Genomic DNA, 14,465 nt, shown 5'->3' on the forward strand with positions numbered 1-14,465 from the left:
GGAGTGGATACGTGGCAATATTCCGATGTATTATGTCAGCATAAGCAGGTAATTTGGATGTAATCCCGAAAACTCACCCCTTAACTAAGAAGTTGTGGAGTAGATTTGTGTCTATTTGTTCAAATATGTTACTCACTGTCCAATCAGCCTCTTAATTTGGAGCATAAAGCCTATGATCTGTGGAGAATTAGAAATTGTTTGATTGCAGATACTGTAATCAAATAATATAGAGCAGCAACAGCTCTATATTCTAGTTCTAAATACTGTACTAAGGAAATTAGAGGTCCCGGAAAAACAAGTACAAGGCTATTCCTGGATTGTTATTTACTCCAATACATTATTGCAACTACCTAAGATTCTGGTACTAGAAAATTGGTAGGAAAAATTGTGATATATTCATATGATGGAATACTTATGCAAACATCACACTATGTATTTTTAAAATAGTTCATTACTTGGGAATATGTTCATTACATAATATTAAATGAAAGTGGAAAACACAATCTGATTTAAATTTGTAAAAATAAAACTGAATATGGAAATATGAGTATACATTTAAATTCAACACTTTTCTGAACAAACAATATATACCAGATTGTTATCTTTAGTTGATGTCATGACAGCTGATTTGTATTTTATTTTTGTAAATTGTGAGTGCTAGCTACTCTTTCTAAAGTGATCACATAATGTTTTAAACAAATTAATTATTAACAAAGTGGAGGTATATAGGGATGTTCGAGTAATTTATTCTATAGAAACATTCAAAAGTCCTGTATAATACCAAATAAGAAAGCATATCTGATACACATTGTCTAATGCTATAGAGACCACACAAGAGTAAACCATAATTATCCCAGGCAACATTTCTTTCCCTAGAAATTCAACAGCTGCTGGTTTTCCAGAGTAATATAAAAATGTATCCTTCGGTGATAAACAACAAATTAAAATTTAAATCACATCAGAAAAGCCAAAGTCAATTTGGCTGAACCCTTCCCTCATTAATTTGGTCACAGTTTGGGGGAAATAGCTCCTAAGAACATTTGAGAAGAAACTCCCAAATGCCCAACTCCTAAAGTGTTAAATCAGGATTGCAGTTGAATTAGAGGCACCATCCTTGATCTGCATTTCCTGACGAGTTTTATGGTGTGCTTAGATCTTAAAATATTTAAATCTCCCCAGTGCCTGATAAGTTGCTAAGAGCAAAATAGTTGCTTTAAAGAAATATACGGCCGGGCGCGGTGGCTCACGCCTGTAATCCCAGCACTTTGGGAGGCCGAGGCGGGCGGATCACGAGGTCAGGAGATCGAGACCATCCTGGCTAACACGGTGAAACCCCGTCTCTACTAAAAATACAAAAAAATTAGCCGGGCGTGGTGGCGGCACCTGTAGTCCCAGCTACTCGGGAGGTTGAGGCAGGAGAATGGGGTGAACCCGGGAGGCGGAGCTTGCAGTGAGCCAAGATCGCGCCACCGCACTCCAGCCTGGGCGCCAGAGGGAGACTCCATCTCAAAAAAAAAAAAAAAAAAGAAATATACACCGATGCACGGTGATTGCAATTTTTACAAAATGAAATCTATCTCAGCAGGTTGATTTTGTCACTACGTCTTATTCTCCTAGACTCTCTTATCTAATCAAAGTAAAGATCTGACCTTTCACACAGTACTAGATCCAATTAATGCTTTGTAGTTGCTACATCTCTATGGAGACCCTCAATTTTTACTTGTTTGTACTGATTCACTATAAGAGCTATAACTTACATTTTATAATTAAGAAATAAATAACAGGATCCTTGGTATTTATCCAAATGAGTTGAAAATATGTCTACACAGAAATCTGCACCTGAATGTTTATAGCAGCTTTATTCATAATTACCAAAACACAGAAGCAACTGAGATGTTATCCAATAGAGGAATGCATTTTTAAAAACTGTGGTACATCCACAAAATGAAATATTATTTAGCAATATGAAGAAATAAGCAATATGAAGAAAAAAGAAAAATAAGAATTTTTTTTCTTTTGCTAAGAAAAAGAGAAAACAATCTAAAAGGCCACATACTGTGTGATTCCTACTATTCTGGGAAACACACAACTATAGAGGCAGTAAAAAGATGACTACTTCTCAGGGGTTGGGGGCAGGGAGGGATGAATAGGTATAGAGCTCAGGATGTATTTAGAATAGTGAAACTATTCTATATGCTGTTATAACGGTAAATACATGTCATTGTACATTCGTATAAAACCACAGAATATAGAATACCAAGAGTGAACCGTAATGTAAACTATGGGTTTTAGTTAATAAATATTTATTAATATTGGCCCTTTAATCGGAACATGCACCATACTAATGCCAGATGTTAATAATAGGAGAAACTATGACAAATATGTGGGAGAATTATATGAAAAATCTTGTAATTTATGCTTGATTTTTCTGTAAACCTAAGACTACCCTAAAAAAGGAAAATCTATGAAATAAATAAATAAAAGGAAAGGAAAGAAAAAGAATTGAGAAAAGACCCTTTTATGTCTATTGTGTTGTACAACAAGAAATTTAGGGCTGAAATAAACTATTGGTGTTTGTATATTTATCTTAGTTTAATAATTTTTAACTCATGTTCTGCTATTTTATTAAATAGTTATAGCATTTTTATATAATGACAATTGAATGTCTTTTTACACTTCAAATGTATTTTATCTTTCCCCTCTTTCATTCCATTCTTTTTTTTTTTTTTTTTTTTTTTTTTTTTTTTTTTTTTGAGACGGAGTCTGGCTCTGTCGCCCAGGCTGGAGTGCGGTGGCGCGATCTCGGCTCCTTGCAAGCTCCGCCTCCCGGGTTCACGCCATTCTCCTGCCTCAGCCTCCCGAGTAGCTGCGACTACAGGCGCCGCCACCACGCCCGGCTAATTTTTTGTATTTTTAGTAGAGACGGGGTTTCACCGTGTTAGCCAGGATGGTCTCGATCTCCTGACCTCGTGATCCGCCCGCCTCGGCCTCCCAAAGTGCTGGGATTACAGGCGTGAGCCACCGCGCCCGGCCTCATTCCATTCTTCCTCCTTCTCCCTCCTCCCTTCCTTTGTTCCTTCCTTCATTCTCTCTGTCTGCAATATTTTGTTTTTTCTATAATGATTTTGAAATGTCAATGACAGAAGTAATTTTCTTTGTCCAGTGCATTTTAGGAACATGAGGATGGGAAATATCTTGAGTTAAGGGATTGAGCTTTAGGTTCATCATGAGTATTACAATAATCTATATATTATTCCTAAATATTAGATGTATAAAGTACTGCATCAAAAACTGATAGTAAGGAGAATATCAGAAATATTATAAAGATTGATTCATACTGGTACATTAAAACACAAAGTACATTTTTATGTGGATGTTAAAGAAAATATTTTTATAGGAAAAAGGTGAACAATTATAGACTAGAAAAGTTGATATGTAAGAAGATAGAATGTATTATCATAGGTTTCATAATGACATTTTGTTAAGTAATATATAACTTAGTGATGAGTGCAAGAAAGGGAAACCAGTGGCTTGTAAGACCGAGGGTTGGATTTCAAAGTTCACACGTCGTCAGAAATACCTGATATATTAAATCCATCTGTGCTCTGAAAAATCAAACAAATAATAAAAGAGGGGAAAAGGAAGAATCTGACATCAAATTCAACATTTTAGGGAGTTCTGCAAATGGGTCACCATGAGAAACATGCTTCTGCAGAAAAAGAAAAAATTTTGAGAAGAAACCAAACAAACAAAAACCTTTAAATGGCTACCTTCTAAGGTGAAGAAATTCCAGATCCTATCTCAGGGAGAAATGGGTCAAAAAAGGGGGGGAAAAAAGAGAGAGAGAGAGAGAAAGAAAGAGAGAGGGCCTCTAATGTGGTGCTGTTAAGAAAGTCCACTGTTGTTTATGTTCACTCACACTATTATTTTAGGGAAGCATCATCCTTCCATTCCTAATTGGCTAAAAGATGTCTTTCAATAGAAATATCTTGTCTTCATCTGTTTTGTGTTGCTATAACAGAATACTGCAGACTGGGTAATTTATAAAGAAAATAAATCTATTTCTAATAGCTATGAATGTTTTGAAGTTTAATTTCAAGGTGCTGGCATCTGGCGAGGGTCTTCTTGCCAAGTCATCCCATGGCAGAAGGAGGAAGGGCAATTGCCCACAAGACAGCAAGAGAGAGTCAAACTTGTATTTATAACACGCCCACTCTCTCCATAACTAACTCTCTCCAACAATGATGACATTAATCCCTTCTTGAAGGCGGAGGCCTTATGACCTAACCACCACTTATTAGAACCCTACCTCCCAAAACTGTTGCACTGGGGATTAAGTTTCCAACACATGAACTTTGAGATACACAATTCAAACCTTAGATATTTCCGTAATCACCAATCAAAGTCATAATAAAATGTTCCTTCATTATAAATCAAGATACTCTTTTTTAAAAAATTTAATCTATGAGCATAACAAATTGTTATTAATACAATTTTGCTAAAGTTGAATCATCTTTGCACATCTGGAATTAATTAATTCCTGGTACATTTTTTAAAACATGCTGCCTATTTAAATTTTGTTTACTTTCTTTCTATCTCTTATAAGTGAGGTATATCAGTGGCTTTCCTTTTTCTGCTACCTTATCAAATTTGAGATGTGGCTATGCTAATCTTATTAGATGAAAACAAGAGCTTACTCTCTTTTCTATGCCATTGATCAATTTAAATAACAGGAGAATAACTCATTCCTCATAGATTTGATACATCTTGCCTGTCAAAACATTAAGTGACAACATTCTCCACTCCTTGTGGTTAAGGAAGATATTTTCACATACTTACCATGATCATCCCTTCAAAAATGTCCTCTAGAATATTTTCGGAGAATTAAGATCCTGCTTACCAGCATCTTTCCTTCTTACACATCCTAACCACATCAACCCTTTTAATGTCCATTATTTCCCAAAGTTGGATGACAGAAGGATCAAATTATTTTTGTGTCATAAATCATTTCCTAAGAACAGATAGTATAAAACTAATTTAAACTTGTACATTGAAGACTGGCAAGAAGGGTGACTGGTTATCTCATCAAAATAGCAGTTACATTTTTAACAAAAGAATTCAATGCCTTCACTTCAAGAAATAAATGACTATAAAGTGATATTTGAGAATTTATAACATGTTTTAGGTGAAATGTAAAGGTAGAGAAAAAATGTTTGGTCAGGAGATGGCTAATCAGACATAGGTAGAGGGAAAGGCAGCCTTGCTTTCTAATATATTAAGAGTATTTCAGAAACAGGATTATTGAAGATTTCTTTATTTTATTTTTAAAACATACCACCAATATTTTTCATTTTGCTCAGCTAGCCTAATGTTGACTGTTTCTCCAGGATCTCTTCTGTTAGGTGAAAAATGGAACACATATGGGGTGAGGTTGGCGGGAAGGAATAATAGAAACCAAAGCAGAACGAAGTGCAACAAAACCACAGAAACTGTCAATAAAAAATTGCACTGGATAAGTTAAAGCAGACAAAGAAGACTTTATTCAGGACTATTACAATGGGAGACAGAGATGGAATGCAACTCAGTTGAACCAAAAAGTGGGAAAGCGTTTAAGCACTGGGAGAGTTGTGTGTTTGCTAATTGGTGCTTATTAAAGTTAGAGTCCTACTTTCCTACATACTAGGAGAAAGAGTTGAACAGAATAGGTAACCCAGAAATAAACCCAAATACTTAACACCCAAGTGATTTTTGACAAAGGAAACAGAAACATAAAGTGGGGGAAAGGACACCATATTCAACAAACGGTGCTGGAATAATTTGCAAGCCATATGTAGGAGAATGAAACTGGATCCTCATCTCTGAACTTATACAAAAATCAATGCAAGATGGATCAAGCACTTAAGTGTAGGACCTGAAATTATAAAAATGTTAGAAGATAACATCAGAAAAACCCTTCTAGATGTTGCCTCAGGCAAGGATTTCATGACCAATAACCCAAAAGCAAATGCAATAATAACAAAGATAAATAGCTGGGTCTTAATTAAACTAAAGAGATTTGCATGGCAAAAGGAACAGTCAGCAGAGTAAACAGACAACCCACAGAGTGGGAGAAAATCTTCACAATCTGTACATCTGACAAAAGACTAGCATCCAGAATCTACAGCAAATTCAAACAAATTAGCAAGAAGAAAAAGAAACAATCCCATCAAAAACTGGGCTAAGGACATGAACAGACAACTCTCAAAAGAAGATAAACAAATGATGAACAGACATATGAAAAACTGCTCAACATCACTAATGGTCTGGGAATGCAAATCAAAACCACAATACGATACGACCTTACTCCTACAAGAAGGGCCATAATCAAAAAATCAAAAAATAATAGATGTTGACGTGGATGTGGTGAACAGGAAACACTTCTACACCGCTGGTGGGAATGTAAACTAGTACAACCACTATGGAAACAGTGTGGAGATTGCTTAAAGAACTACAGGTAGAACTACCATTTGATGCAGCAATCCCACTACTGGGTATCTACCCAGAGGAAAAGAAATAATTATATATAATATATATACATATTATATAAAATATATATTATATATATTATATATATCACAGTTTCTTTATGCACACATTGATTGATGGGCATTTGTGTTGGTTCCACAATTTTGTAATTGTGAATTGTGCTGCTATAAACGTGTGTGCAAGTATATATATATATATATATATATTATTGAATACTACTCAGCTATAAAAAGAAATGAATTAATGGCATTCGCAGCAACCTAGATGAGACTGGAGACTATTATTCTAAGTGAAGTAACTCAGGAATGCAAAATCAAACATAGTATCTTCTCACCCATAAATGGGAGCTAAGCTATGAGAACGCAAAGGCATAAGATTACACAGTGGACTTTGGGGACTCGGGGGGAAGGGATGTGAAGAGGATGAGGGATAAAAGACTATAAATCGGGTTCGGTGTATACTGCTCGGGTGATAGGTGCACTAAAATCTCACAAATCACCAGTAAAGAACTTGCTCATGTGACCAAATATCACCTGTTCCCCAAAAACCTATGAAAATAAAAAAAAATCTAAAACCTATGGAAACACACACATTCACACAAAGAGAGGGCCCAGGTCCTTCGGAAAAGCATTCCTGGATTATAAACCTGGCAGGTGGCTGGGAGAAGATTTACATCTCAAACGACCAGATAAATAATTTACAGAGTAAAATTTTCTAAACTAAATGCTCTAAGAAAAGAGAGGTCAGGAGCTTCAAGTCAGGAAGAAGCTTGTCTCAAATTTAGCCAAGCTTAGGGGAATATTAAGGCCTTTTGATCGAAACCACTTTATACTTCTTGTGACCTCTTCATCAAGTGCTGCTGGCTTACTTTCATAGAACTAGGGTTTGGGAGATATTTACTTTTCTGAATTTTAGTTTTATTTATTTATTTAATCATCCACTCATTCATTTTCAGAAGACACTTTCAATTTGGGCAATGCTTAACAGAGACTTACAAAGGTCTCTAATTTTCTCAAGCTCCTAATTCTGAATACATTCAAAACTTCAGATGTAAGTTTATTAAATGGCCTTAGCCTAAAATCCACTTGGGAAATGGAATTTGTTTCTTTGTTTTCTAACTAAGAACTCTTTAATAAGTCTGATCCCACAAAGAATTCTCTAGCTTGTTTCTTACAAAAGAGTAGAAGGAACATATTACTTTATATAGTAAAAGAAAGCATTTTGGCCCCAAAGATAGCAACTTTATTAACAGCGAACAGGTGTAGGAAAAAATAAAATAAATGCCCTACCACTGATGGCTTTCTCTATATGTCTGTTGAGAAGAGGACAACTGGAAGAGTGTGAATGATGGGGCTTTAGATACTGAAATTTGATTATGTGGCAAGGTTCTGGAAAAATCTTGACTTGTGCTAGTGTATAATAATAATAATAACAGAGCAAACAAAGATAGAAACTGTACTTCATTGAAGGGGCTGTGAAATAGAATTTTTAAAGTGTTCAAAGAAAGGCTATTTGCAGAACTTTATTGACGTTGTCAAGTAAAAAGTTAGCAGAAAGAGAAGAAAATGAGAAGGAAAGCAACTTGTAAGCCACTCACGAAATCTGTTGTATTAGTTTCTGTTTCTCCTATACTTTCTGTGCTCCTGTCCCAAGCATTTTCTGTATTCTGAGCCCAATCCTCTCAACGAAAAGCGAAAAGATATATAGATTCCAAAGACACTCATGCCAATAACAAGACTCTAATGTCATTGAACCTGAAGTTTTTCTCTTGACACTAGCATGAATATAGTTGACATTTCCTTAATAAAGAGCACTGCTTTCTTCGTAAAAATGTGTAAGTGGAATGCCAATGTGGTATATTTTTTGACTAAAATGAACAACAGGAAACTGGGATTTGAGAATTTATAAGAAAAGTTGTGGTAAGTGTCACATCCCCAGATCACCCTGTATATGCTCTAGTTTACATGTTCTCTTTTTGCTGATGTATAATCATAATGGCATTACATAGGGTGGTTGAGGGAGAATCCTGTCATGGTGACTTTGGCATCCCCTGAGCCAACAGAGCATTTTGTGGTGGTTGAACTTTTATTAAATTAATTGCTCAATGCAATTCACATGGGGTCACTTGGGATACAGACAAGGTCTTTATGACATAATTCAAGGTAGTCCTTAATAAGAAATCTTATTTTTGTACTCTTTATAATTAAGATTCTAGATGCATAAGAGAAAATTTTTATTGTAGGGAACACTAAGACAATGTGCTAAGGCTCTTTCTGTTCTGTATTAATCTATTCTGAAACAACATATCTTTCCTAAGCATGATAATTTCACTACAACCTATGGTTATAAATACTCATAAGTATTAATAATTCCTATGGTTATAAATACTCATAACTATTAATATTTCCATAGATCAATCAAAATTCTTTTCCAAAGTCATCATGATATTATTTAGCAGGATGAATTCTTTTCCCAAGGTTAATATTTAAACATGAAATTTTATTCCCTCGTACTTATCAATCAGTTCTAGTGAGGAGAGGGAAAAGGCAAGGCTGGGATTATACATTTTTAAAGATACTCTAAATATGGCCAATAAAGAGTTGGTTCTTCCTATGGGTACACAGAACAACAATATGATAAGAAAAGTTGAAGAAACTTTTTCATCTTATATAGAGCGTCCCAAGTGTTTCTGGAGAAAACAACACAGTCTGTCAAAGCATATGTTTGAAGCTTGGTTAAAAATGACATATACATTCTAATCCTGGGATGACAAATCGATGAAGAATTTTAGATGTCACTCAGTCTAAGTCTTACATTAAAAAATAAAGTACTTTTATTGGTAATTATTGCTAGGAATGATAATTGGCATATTTAAGATTAGAAGATTACAACTCAAACCTCCTGGCTGTGATTGCAGCATATTTTCCATTACACCAGACTGCCTGTTGTGATTTACATTCAAAACAACTTTTCGAAGCAAATGGTGGAAGCTTACAGATGACTGAAGAGATTAGTCCCTGTTTTATCAACTTCCCTTTCACTTCTCTAGCAAAATTGAGCTGGCACATAGGGGCTATTCAATAAATTTCCATTATTACAATATTAGCATAATTTATTATTCACAAATGAGCTTCTCCTGTGAGCACAGAGTTACTCCAGTCTCGAACTAATCATAATGGGGCAGGAGGCTTCAGTACTAACAAAAAGCATGGATCAGAATTATACCCTATGGGCTCCTACTTTGGTTCTAACATCCGCTGAAATAATTCTCTCTGCTTTTTATTTTAATATTGTGTTTAAGCTATTTTTAAAGCCTTTTATTTTCATGGATGCTTGTCTTACTAATACAGTGCATTAAACAGTTCCTTCCTTTCTCCTCAAATCCCTCAAATCAGGATTAACTTGTTGAATTAGAAATGCGTCACTTCCTCTGTGACTTGCAAAGTATCTGCCCTGATTACATTTGGTAAACAAAATGAATAAATCGGCATTTCAGTGGTGTTCTTGAATTTAATTCATCCTGGAACTAGCAAAATAAATAACTGTTTTGTAATATATTATATATAACATATACCCGCAGATGAAGAGTGTTTGGCATTAAGGTATAATACAACAGAAACAGTCACAGGAAAGATTGATTTAAAGATGTTGAAGAGAGTTCAATTCTAACTAACGACTGAAATCACAATTTTAAAAATTCAACTTAATGTTCCTTTTAACAGAGAATTTAAAACTGCTTTAATTAGGAACAAAGCTTGGTTAACTAAAATGTTAAATGTGTCAAGTGCTGTAAGTTGCAAGTGAAAATAGCACACAATTAGAATTTGCAGATATCACAGTAGACTGCCTGTGTCTTTTCAGCTTCTTGAATGAAGGAACTCATCTTAACCCGACAGGAACAAACCAGAAACCAGCTTGTTGTTTAAATACATTTTAGTATCAATTTATGATTGGAGACAGTAGAGCATAGTGGTTAAGAAAAGTGTGGTCTCTGGAATTAGACTACCTGGGTATGTCTCTGAAATCTGGAAGTTCAGGTCTTACTACAAGGTCAGAGATTACTAGTCTATAGCAGGTGTTAACTGTAGATGGCTCATGGAACAAATCCTGCTCACTGCCTGTTCTTGTAGATAAAGATTTATTGGTACACAGTGGACACCTGTTCATTTATGTACTATGTGTGGCTGCTTTTACTCTACAATAACAGAATTCAGTAGTTTCAACAGAGACATTGACCCACAAAGCCTAAAATATTAATTACTTGTCCCTTTACAGAAAGAGTTTGCCTAATTCTGGGTATAACAGTAATTAGATATAGGTTTGCAAGCTGAGTAAATTCAATGGTTTTGCTGGGAAGGACTTCTGTAGATTTAATACTAAAAATGTGCAGAATTATGTTGAAAAAGGTTCATAAAAAGTAGATTATCCAAAATTCTACTTATTTATATTAAAGCTTTATTGAAGCATAATTTATATACCATAACATTCACCATGGTAAGCACATGATTTAATAATATACTGTGCCATCCAGTTTTAGAGTGTTTTCATTACGCTGGAAAACTCCTTTGTACCTGTTTTTAGACAATCTAGTCTCAAACAACTACTCATCTCCTTTTGGTTTCTATAAATTTGACTTTTATAAACATTTCATGTAAGTGCAATCATATCATATATCAACTAATGCATCTGCCTTCTTTCATTTAGAATATTGTTTTTTAGGTCCATTCATGTTGAAACATTATCAGTATTTTGTTCTCTTCAATATTAAAATAGTATTTTGTTATATGGATATACCATATTTTATTTATTCACCAGTCATGGACATTTGTATTGTTTCTAGTTTGGAGCTTTTATGAATAATGCCACTGCTGTGAACATTCAGTAACAAGTCTTTATGTGAACAATATATTTTTTCATTTATTTATTTTATACAGATTCTTAAAAATGTGTGATCTGCTAAATTTATGCGTATTTTTTTCAGAAATTGCCAAACTGTTTTCCAAAGTGACTGTTTCACGTTACATTCCCAGGAACAGCAAGGTATGATGGTTCCAGTTTTTCTTCTTCCCCATCAACACTTGTTATTTCCTCTTTCTGATTTTACTATTCTAGTGGATGTAAATGATATCTTGTTTTCATTTGCATTTTTAAACAACAAATGACGTTTCATATGTTTATTACCACTCACATGTTGTTTTTGGTGAAATGTCTACTCAAAATCTTTGCCAACTTTAAAATTTGATACTTTGTATTTTTAAGTTATAGAATGGTTAGAGTTCCATAAACGCTAGATTCAAATATTTTATCAGATATCTAGGTTTATTTTTAACAACTCATTTCTTCAGGTCAGACACAGCCCAGAGTAGCATTATCCTTCTGATTTCTGACAGATGGAACACTGTGTAGATGATGTGTAGACTTTGAAGTCAGACAGCCCTAGGTCCATATTTTATTCCTGCTGTTACCACCTTGTAGACTCTGACTGAGTTGAATCTCAAAGTTTAATTTCCTTCTCTTTAAAATGGAATTAATAACACAAACATCGTGTGAGAAATTAATAAGCAAGTTCAAGTCAGCAACTTACCTCAAAATGAATAGATAAAACCCAATTCCTCCCCTCTAATACTTATATTATCTTCGGAAGAGAAAGATGTTTAAATAGAGAATGTCATCCTGCCAGGTTCTATTTTTGAGGTATTTACAGGATCTAGCAGATATTCAAAAGAAGGAAATTGAACTCATCTAGGTGGGGTGATCAGGAAGTTCTTGGTGGCATAATATGGATAGTAGGCATTGTTAAATGCTGAGTGGAATGAGCCAGGAGGAGGAGAAATGCAAAGCTAACTCTGTATGTGAGGGTCTTTCTTTACATTCCCTCTGTGTTTGATTACCAAATAAATTTTTTATGTGGGATTTATAAGTGAATTATTTTTTAGAGAGTGTTTGTTTTCTACCCACTGACAAAGAAGCGGCATTCATGTCAAAGCCTTCATGGCAAATGAGGGCTAAACTTATGAAGATTGGTCAGTTGCAGTAAGATTTGTGAATAATTTGATAATAAGATTCAGAATCGTTTCTGAAGGATTTGTAAATAATTGCTAGAAGGGTTAGGTTGTAATTATGCATTAAAAAGAAACCAGAGTAACCCAGTTTCCATTATTTTCTATTTCCTTGCAATGATATAGAGCTATAAAAATGGTTGGATTTTTTTGTGCAATCAGCAGAGAAAGTAAGAAAGCTAAGAAATCCTGGAAGGCACGTTAACTTTTTTAGGCCAACTCACAACCCCCTAGTATTATTAATGAAACTTTAGGACAGCCTAGTTGTGCATGTGTTTTGTGTTAAATTGATAACAAAATGAAAGTGTGATAGGCAAAGCATTAGGGGAAATTTTGGGTGCCATTCGATGTCCTTTTTTTAATTCTTATTAGGAGCCTGTCTTCAAAATGTCTTTCAGTTTGGCTTAATGTGAAAAAGAGGAGAATACTTATTTTATATAATAATGTGACATTATACGAAATGAGAATAAAAGGATGGAGGGAGTTCAAATCTGGGAGAGGCTGAGAAGAGGAAGGGTAGCAAAAAGCCAGATGGAATGTGGAGAGAAGATAAATCAGGATATGGAATGTATGCACTCTTCTTTTCCAGGTAGTGGTCTTTCAGAAAGTCCAGAAGCAGTTCATATCCTGACATTACTTCCTCTCAGGAGAATTGGAAACTTATGTACAAAAACAGTGTTACCAGGAAGCCACAGACAATATAAAATGTGTAGGCTCTTCCAAGAAGATTTATCATCAATTACTATGAAATGCAAAAACAAACAATCACCTGTAAGGGGAACGCTGGAAAAAACTGTAAACTGTCAAGTGTGGAATTAAAAAAAAATCCAGATAAGTCTCATTCATGAACCCTTCACTCCCTCTTCAGCAGAAAATAATAGTATACATGAACAGAAGCAGTGCTATCTACGGGCAATTTTCAGATAAGTCAAAATTATTAGCATGATATGGGAAAGGGATGGGAGAGAGAAAGGTAATCCAAAATAAAGCAAAGAAAAAATTTTAGTTAGTAGTGGAAGCTAAAACAAAGAATTGGCTGTGGGAAAATATCTGTGAAGGTCTATAGGGACTGAGATTTCAACTCCCAGTATAGAATAAAGCACAGCTTTGATGGTTATCAGTTTAATTTGTTCTTGAATTAAAGTAGGCTTTTCTTTCACTTGTTTCCATGGATCCACTGAACTGGGTAGCTGCTAGCTAGAGTTTCAATAGGGATATACAGACACAACATTTAGATTCAAGTGAATAGGCCATATTATATAAAAAACATATGTGGCAGAAAAATCTTTATTTGAACCATAAAGAATGGATGAGTTTATGAGATAAATCAAAGCAACTATATAATAGGTGATTTGCATAGACACAGAAGTCATAACAAATGGCCTATGTTTCTTTCAAGATCTAGTTCAAAGACCTTCCCTTGATCTCCTGATCAAAATTAATCATCCTTCCTCTTCACTCTCATTGTTCTCTATTGTAACAATTATTTCATGTTCCCTTTATTATTATATACATGCTTTATCCTTGAAGACAAGAACTATGTCTATCAGAGTTTTGTTTGACCACTATACACACACATGCATCTTTCACCGAGCATATGGGGATAATATTGTGCAGGTATTGGCAGCATGAACTCTAATCACAGAGCAACACAAAATTTTGAACATGGCTCACCATGTAAATGTTAGGTTAGATTAACTATACAAATCTGAGATAACTTACTTAGCCTTTTAAATTTTGTTTCTTGTTTTGCGAATTTGGATAATTCCTATTGAACCAGTTGCCACAGGGTGAATTGAGATATATTTGTCCCACCTCTGTCAGCTGCCATAGAAAGACAACTTGAATCATCTTACACAAGGAAGAAAAAAAAAAAAAAAG

The sequence above is a fragment of the Pan paniscus genome, chromosome 2 (assembly GCF_029289425.2).
Source record: "Pan paniscus chromosome 2, NHGRI_mPanPan1-v2.0_pri, whole genome shotgun sequence".
Taxonomy (NCBI): Eukaryota; Metazoa; Chordata; class Mammalia; order Primates; family Hominidae; genus Pan; species Pan paniscus.